Here is a 6,775-nt window from a genome sequence, read left to right on the forward strand (position 1 = left end):
GTTCAAGGGTAAAGGACAACTGGGATGTGGGAAAAGAGAAGGAAAAAAGGAGAAATTTGGAATGTATATATATATGTATATATATATATATACACACACACACACACAGGATAGTTAACATAGTTGGAGTACTGTCTTCTATTTCTTTGCTGAAAGAAAAAGTTAATGATTCCTTGATTGATCAGTATTGCATGTCTCTGTTTTCCTGAGAAACCACTTTGAAGATATCAGTACGTAATACAACAAGCATTGTTAATTTCCTACCACTTTGTTTGTAAGTCTGTATTGTTTGTATTGTTCTTTTGCTATTTTGTAAATGGTTGTCTGTTTGTTAACATTTTCCTTCTTTCATTTATAAAATTAAAAAAAAAAACAGAAGTACCCATGTAGTTAATGTTTTCATCTTTTAAAAAGTTGTTCTTACTTTAAAGAGAAAAAAGATAAACAATGAAACTGAGTTTCACAACAGGTTAGTGGGAAAGTTACAATAGTTCACACATTGCATACTGTTGTCTTCATAACAGTTAATCAGAGTATAAGGCAGGAGTGATATTTTTTCTAACACAATATTAGCACAAGGCATTCTTTTCAATGAAAAAGATAGCTACAAAACTATCTTAACTAATGTACAAGCATATAAATTGTACATATGATATAATATAAATTTTATAATATATGTAAAATATTTCCTAATAAAATAGAAGGGAAAAAATAGCACCTCAGAAAGGAACACACTGAAAGAAGGAAGGTGTGGTAAGCAAGTGCACATAGGAACTGTGAACATGTGGACAAACTGAAACATCTGGCAGCCGCCAAAGTCAGTGATAACAACAGGGGGGCTGTGGAGAGACAACAGGAATCCTGACTATGGCACTACCATGCAAGATATGAGAGGTGTTTTAAGAGAGTTTTCCACATTTCTGTGTATTTATCAGAGGAAGGGAAAAGATACAGATTCATTTTAATCAAGCTAAATGTGCACATTAACAGTTTCTGGTTGGTCACCCAAGGACAGAAATAGTGCATACATTCAAGGTAGTGACCCAAATTGCTATTCTTTTGTTTTTCATATTCATTACTTTTCAGTATCATCTTGCTATTGGTGACATTTTTATAGCTCCTACTGGTTACATGCACACTTTCTTCTTAAAGACTAGACACCAGTAATGTATCCAATACTGCACAACTGTGTAAGCAATTTAGAGAGGGCATGACCTCTCAGGTAATCATAACTGCAATATTGCAGAAGTGATCACACCCTGAGTCCCCACTGGGTACTCCTCCGACAGCCAATACCCACATTCGGAGATGACCAGTGTAACCATCAGTATATACGTCGGGCACTTTTTACTGAAAAGTTTGTCCTCACACAGCTGGGTGCAGGATTTGATCTGTCTCACACTATGTTTCTTTAAATGTCCACTATCGCACTCGCCTCCACACCATTCCCATGATCTGCCTAGCAGGCTGTCTTATGTACATTAGCATTATGATACAACAGTAATTGATAAAGCAAGTTTTACCTTTTTCAAACATTTTTAATTATATTTGGCCCTTTGCATTTTTGAAACACTGAAATCATCTCATGGAATCTGTAAATTAATTAAAAATTCCATGTTTGTCATTTTTTGCACAATCATTTGGTGATTCCCAAAACAAAGCCACTGCAGTAGCCACTGGATTCTTTTTTATGTTTTCTAGGCTCTAGAATGAGGAAAATAAAGATTCTGACCTCAAAGAGCAGGTTTAGTCTACCTGATATGATCCAGTTGTTCATTATTATGCAATGCTAGAATCTTACAATATCCACAAATAACATTGGGTGTATCGCCCTTCTTATTTGTTTTATAATGATTTCTCAGAATTATCAGGCAAAATTCAGCAGTGCAGTTGACATAAAAATATTTTTATGGCTGAGAAAACAAATCATACAGAACTTGTAACTAATTTGCAAAATTAGTATCTTTCAGTGACTCTCCTGTACTCTGAGTTCAATTTAAGCTCAAAATTAGGGTTTACCATGAAAAATTCAGTATTTAACAGTCTACAAATTGAATTAACTAAGCTTTTGTTGGTGACTTTCAAATCACTAGACTTTGCAGATTTCCATGAAAAATCATTTTAAGGCCAAGCAGTATGTGACTAAATAAATCATTTTTTTCTCCTTTTCTCACCATTTCTGTGTATCAAACCTCTACCCCTGACTACCACTAGATTTGTCAGTACAGCTGATTTGGGTCACTGTGTCCATTCACATGTTATTCAAGACCTACAGCCCTTGGAGAACCTTCTTCAGTGTTTGTGACTTATTCAGCCAGCTTATTATGTTGGCCATTACTTCCATATTAACATTTAGTCTCCAAGTTCACATAAACATAGTCATTTGGGCATTCATATATGAAGAAAGGAACTGTTAAAACTATGTTCAACCATAAGAACATCATTAATCAGCCAACTTAAAGTTCTCCTGTTTCTATTATCATCATTTAGTGCCTTCTTCTGATTAAAAACTCACACTACAATCATTATTTGTCTCAAAGTATCACTTACCTTGGGATAGAGATGGATTGGTTTCACTGTATTAAGTACAACAGGATATTCAGTGACTGTGTCCTGCATAATCGTCCGCAGGTCTTCCCAAAGTGAAGGTACTTCAACAATGGCTTTGAAGTAAAAATAATGAAGTTCCCTTATAAAAAACAAAAAGGCACAAATAAAATGTTAAAATATTTTATTAAAGTTTTATTAGTGCTTTAATTAGTGCTTGTTGTTTTTATTAGTGCTTGTTAATATGACAGAAAGGTGTGGTTTGTTAGGCACACTTGTACATGCATTTAACCTACCTTGATCTCTTTCAATCCCATCCACCCCTCTTCCTTCTCCTCTCCCCTCTCAGGGAAGCCCTTCCTGATCCAAAAAGTCTACTTCCTGCTTTCCTGCCATCCCTCTCCATGTGTCTATATTTACGTTTATTTCACAAATAAGAGAAAACCTATGATATTTACCTTTCTCAGTCTGGACAGTTTTACTTAACTTGATGGTTTCTAGCCCCATCCACTTTGCCTAAAGCTAACATGATTTCATTCTTCTTTACTGTTGTATAAAAAGAAAAGCTATAACTTTGAGGATACATTTTCTAAAAAGATGAGAAAGGTCATAATTTCCAGTTACTCCTCTATCTGCATTAGTGAGATCACAAAGTATGTCTTATCATTTTCACTGAAGTATTGCTTTAATTTTTCTATTAACTTCAAAATTTTCAGACTAAAGTGTTTCAAGGTGATTCAATGCTTTACAAACATTTATTCTTAATTTTTTTTCTTTTCTCACATAGGTTTCACTATGTAATTTTGTCTGGCCCTGAATGCACTATGTGTCCTAAGCTGGACTGAAACTTCAGTGATTTTCTTGTTTCACACTTCCGAGGGCTGGGTTTCCTAGTATGAGCCACCCCACCTGGCTGGCCAGGTTTTCTAATCGTGACTTAAAATGGAGAAGTCATTCCTATAACACTGCTTAAGGTCTGACATTCTAAGGATTATGTGGTCCAGGGCCTCTGCCCACCCCAGCCCACACCATGGCAGAGTCACCCTGTCTTGTCTCATGATCAACTACAAAATTAATTATGAAAATGTAGCAACTCTTACGTGATCATGGAATTAATCTCACAGCAGTTAAATGTATCTAAGCATCTGGCATGTCTCCAAAATTGTACCACATGGATCTAGAAGCACTTGGTTTGGCCTCAGAGGCAAATGGAAGGTAGAGGAAGAGTCTGGGCTTGCCTAGAGCTGTGGGTGTCAGCCTCAGAGTGCAGGCCAGCCTCAGCCTGCACTCACATCTCTGAGACTGCGTACATGCCATTGATAGTCCATTTGTGTGTATTCCTTCTTCTTGTAGCTCTCACAGGATATCAGGGCAAACAAAAGCAGAACTGTGATCAAAAAGCATGCCCGAAGTATAGGCATTGCCACCAGGAACATTTTGCTCACCTAAATTGTAGTTAAGAGTTTAGTGATGACTACTCGGTACTGGTCTTTACTGCTGGGCTTGCACATATCTGCAGCTGCCATCTTAGGGTACCCAGAGCTTGTAGGTTTTGGCCCAGCAGGACAATTTCAGGTGCAGCTTTGGTCTGTACATGCTCTGATGTCTGCAGAATGACTTGCCTCCAGCTCCATGGGTAGATGACATAGGGCTTGGGAGTGTTGTGGGAGATGTGGTTTCCACCTCAGGCCTTGGACCATGGGAGGGGCTCATGTTTTTCTGGTAGTTAACTTTTCAGCTTGATCCTGGGCGATGATCACTGCTCTGGAGGACACTGAAGCCAAGGAAGGCATCACGGTGGCCTCTGGGGTGGTATTTGAAGGGGAAGATGTTAACCTACTTGCTGTGCCAATCACTGGCTGGGCTCTTGACCCCTGACTTGAGGGACCTTGTACTTACAGATTCTCAGTCCATGCAAGGCTCACTGTGGAGGTAGAGGGTGTGTGCTCTGAGAACTCAGAGTGCTGGAGTTGCTGCCTGTGTTGGCAGGAGCTGTAGCAGCAGTCAGGTTACTTGTGGCCAATGTTGCCTTTGCTAATGTGCCAAAATACAACAGGTTAGCAGCCCTAAGGTAACTTTTTTAGACATAGTCATGCTGAGTCCGGGCCTGCAGGGGGCGCTGCGGCCTACACGGAGATGGGGCAGACAGGGCTGAGCTGGTGGAGCTGAGGCACCAGCATGAGGCGCCCTCCAGACTGCTCACCAAGGCCCAGCGTTGAGTCCTGCTTAGTCCTGGGAGCTCGCCTTCTCCATTAAGGGCACCCAGCTCCTCCTCCACGCGCAGCTGCTTCCACTTGCGCTCCACAGGCGCGGGGGTCCCAGCACAGTTCTGGATTTGCCTCTCTGGGCTTCTTCCTCCTAAGCTCATCCATTTCCTCACAGTCCCTGTTCTGAGGCTGTGGGTCTCTCCTGGGCACAGCCTCAGGATTCGTCAACTGCCCTTGGGCCACCGTTAAGTGGGAGGGGGTTCCCAACAGCCCAGAGTGGCCCCTCCCAAAGCGCATGCACTAGTTCTCAATGCGCAGGCTCTCCCTGTAACCCTCCTGCGCGCATGCTCCCTTCGCACCCAGTTGCAGTACCCTAGTTGTCAATTCAGTTTAATCGAATTGAAGTCCAAGTGGCCCAAAGAATTGTGTTGATCTTTTTAATTTATTATATCTGCTATGAAAAACAAAGGATAGCTCAGGCCATATCAGGGTAGGTATGTCAGAGGCTTCCAGGGTGACGTGGTCCATGGTCACTGAGGCCCTGAGCAGAAGCAGGAGCTGTTCCCACCAAGACTGTGACTACCTGGACACCTGGAAGGGATGCGCGGACCATGGATGGACGGGGCTCAGGCACTGCGGACAGTATCTGTGGACAGCTTGAAGTCGCAGAGTCAACACTGACAGAATAATGCACACGTGGCCTTCAGGAACCCGAGCTCTACAAGGCTGATAGACCCTCAGCAGATGCTACTGGGAACTGGAAACTGTGGAAACCATTCTTGTGCCTCGAGCTATGAGGCACTCTTCCTATCACAGCAGACGGGAAACCTCTGCACACACAAAAAACAACCAGGCCCGGTGGAGGGCGCTCTTGAGCCGCAGTATGAGGTAGCTGTAGCAGAGAGGGGTGCTGATGTGCTATAGGCACAGGTCATGAGTATCAGCAGCACAAGTGATAGCATGGGACACACTACGTGCAGGTGTCACAGGAGATGATTTCTGATGATCTCCACTGAAGTGACACCACACATCAAATCCAAAGCCAAAGGTCAGCATGTACCACTTCCACCAGGACCACCAAGGGCGAGAATTATTTTGCAAATAACTCGATTAACAACCTTGTATAAATTCACTTAGAATCTTCTCATTGTTAAATACAACTTTCATTTTTAATAAATGAATCCAATGGGGAATATTTGGGATAATTAGAATTTCCTTGTCCCCAAAGTGTCGCTAAGTAATAATAAGTAATATTCACTAAACACTAACAAAAAAATAAACATTATTGTGCAATCCTTGTACGTAAAGCCTGAATTATATTGAATGTTATAACAACTATGGGAGAGGAGGGAGATTTATTTTCATTGCTATTTTGCAAAACAAACTGAGGATATAGACAGCAGTAATTTGCCTGATGTCATGTGTTTTAGTGAAACGCTGGGAATTCAATACACTAGTATGACTTTAAAGAACATATCATAATCCTCTCTGGGAGTCTGCCTTTCTAACCGTAATAAGTCCTCCAAGTATCAAAAGCTTAAGCATAAATATAAAGTTCTATTGCATTTTTAGAAGCATCTGAGACCTTGTAGATTGTGCTTTCACACATATGTAGGATGCTACAGTCCGTGGAAATGTGGTCATGTTCCCTGCAAGATGGGTAGACATTGTGGAAAAGAGGGCACACAGAAGATGGAAGAAAGTGGTTATTCCAGATTCCCTGAGATGTTCTTTCATTGTGGAACACTCCCGTCCTTTCTGCATGTTTCTCTTTGTGGGTGTGATGTTACTTGGTGACACCACTTGTCACCATTTGAGATTTTGTAAGAAATATATGATGTCAGATCATAGCAGTAACAATGACATTGAGCCGCAGTGGTTACCCAGTGAGTCACAAGGCCAAGTCTCTTCCTGGAGAAAGTTCCATTTTACATGGTCTGTCTTCATAGAGTCAGAACTCAGGCATTAGGAGCCCATGGGGTTCAAAAGGGTTTCAGGAAATGTGTTCATAACTCCCGGGA

General features: G+C 41.1%; 1 long non-coding RNA gene across 2 annotated transcripts in view; it reads right to left on the reverse strand.

Annotated features, from left to right (window-relative positions):
• LOC102022864 overlaps nt 1–5,040 on the reverse strand; it is a 15,742-nt gene extending 10,702 nt beyond the window's left edge. For both annotated transcript variants that reach the window (XR_001232316.1, XR_264973.2), the window contains exons 1-2: nt 4,751–5,040; nt 2,551–2,689 (exon numbers count right to left, since the gene is read on the reverse strand). This is a non-coding gene — a long non-coding RNA (uncharacterized LOC102022864). The remainder of the gene's footprint in view (nt 1–2,550; nt 2,690–4,750) is intronic.
• Between the last annotated feature and the right edge of the window lie 1,735 nt (nt 5,041–6,775).

Source organism: Chinchilla lanigera, unplaced genomic scaffold, assembly GCF_000276665.1.
Source record: "Chinchilla lanigera isolate Chin_1 unplaced genomic scaffold, ChiLan1.0 scaffold00155, whole genome shotgun sequence".
NCBI lineage: Eukaryota > Metazoa > Chordata > Mammalia > Rodentia > Chinchillidae > Chinchilla > Chinchilla lanigera.